The sequence below is a fragment of the Anneissia japonica genome, unplaced genomic scaffold, assembly GCF_011630105.1.
Source record: "Anneissia japonica isolate Jap-2015-1 unplaced genomic scaffold, ASM1163010v1 scaffold287758_len931624_cov196, whole genome shotgun sequence".
Lineage (NCBI taxonomy): Eukaryota > Metazoa > Echinodermata > Crinoidea > Comatulida > Comatulidae > Anneissia > Anneissia japonica.
In genome coordinates, this window is record NW_022722245.1 from 335639 (window position 1) to 337082 (window position 1444).

The 1444-nt window shown below is 37.3% G+C and overlaps 1 protein-coding gene across 2 annotated transcripts in view; it reads left to right on the plus strand.

The window, feature by feature from the left end:
* Nucleotides 1-1444, plus strand: part of LOC117111802 (serine/threonine-protein phosphatase 6 regulatory ankyrin repeat subunit B-like) — a 6158-nt gene that overhangs the window by 400 nt on the left and 4314 nt on the right. Inside the window, exon 2 of one of the 2 annotated variants that reach the window (XM_033254791.1) lies at nucleotides 1192-1229. The exons of the other annotated variant lie outside the window; for it this stretch is intronic. The gene's annotated coding sequence lies outside the window, so the exon portion shown is untranslated. The remainder of the gene's footprint in view (nucleotides 1-1191; nucleotides 1230-1444) is intronic. 2 annotated transcript variants of the gene reach the window in all.

Consider the following 1444-nt stretch of genomic DNA (forward strand, 5'->3'; position numbering starts at 1 on the left):
GACTATTTCATTAGTTTATAAATCATGCAATAATAAGGCCTACTTCATTAACGTAACAAAATACCCAGTAATGATTTGCCTATAATTTGTGTTCAGTTAGGCCTATGTTGCCACAAAATGTTGTAACATTATTTTGTATTCCATTTTTTAATTAAAAAACAGAGGGTCAGGACGTTCCCTAATTCAATCTCCTCCTCACCCTCGAATCATTTTTTAAAATCACTTCTGGTAGGTGCACCAAGACCAAGATCGCGATGACATTTTTCTTATATTGTTATCGTATGCCTATGGACTTTAGGCATGCCAGGAAAAATTTGGTCCGGGGCTAAAATCGGTCCACCGGACCGATTTTGGCTTTAAAATTAACAAATGCAGTCATAAGCCAAAATCGATCCGGCATCTATAGCTATAACATGTATTTTTTTTTAGCATTCATATTTGTTTGATAATGAGATAAATATCTCATCTCTTACTATACAATATTTTTTTAAATTCGTTGTGTGTGCAATTGAGTATACAGGAGCCACACAAATTAGTATGTTATTTTCGCTCTTCGCGCCCTGTCATGTCTCTTTGGTGTAAAACAATTGGTTAAACGATATGATCGTAAATCGTAAAAGAAATTATTGCCCCTTTATTTTCATTTAATAGAACAACTATTGCATGATCTAATACCCCACACAATAATACGGAATATTTAAAACTAAACATCAATCTTGTGTTTATTTTAGGCCCAAACCTAGGCCAAGCACGGCCGCCGAAAATAATGCATGCTTTGTGTCGCCTGGCCTAGGAATGTATCGTCATGTGTGAAAACACACGTCCACAAAAGTCCGTCTGTCACTAAAAAGATTTTTCAAATGTGGGAGAAGTATATTAATTACTTCCCTCCACTCCACGGAAGAAACAATCATACCTTACGGGCAGCAGACGTGTTACAAGCGGCCAGGCTAAAATCGACCCGGTGGACCGATTTTAGCGACTAAAAGTAGTCCGGCGGACCGAATTTGGCGGCCAAAATCTGCCCGCCGGACCTTTTTTAGCCCTTACCAATTTTAGCATGACAGGCCTATCAGTGATACCACGTGCCCGGAGATTAAATTAAATTATAAAAATGCAGTTACAAATGATGATGCTAATAAAATATAAATAAAGTTTCTAAAAAAATCTCTTTACCTCATTTTACCACAGCCCCACCATAAAATGAAACATCAGAACACAATAAACAGGTAGGCCCTTATTAATAATTCATTTACTAAGATGTCGGTCTTATGCTTAGCACAAAGTGATGCTACTCGTTTACTCATTGCAGCTTACATTTTAGATAGTGACGTCATGGATTGCTTGTTACTTATTATAGGATGTCGAATTTACAATATAACGGCATAGAATGGCAGACTCTCGCCAAAGCTTGGGTATCTCAGACGACATTCACTGTACCACA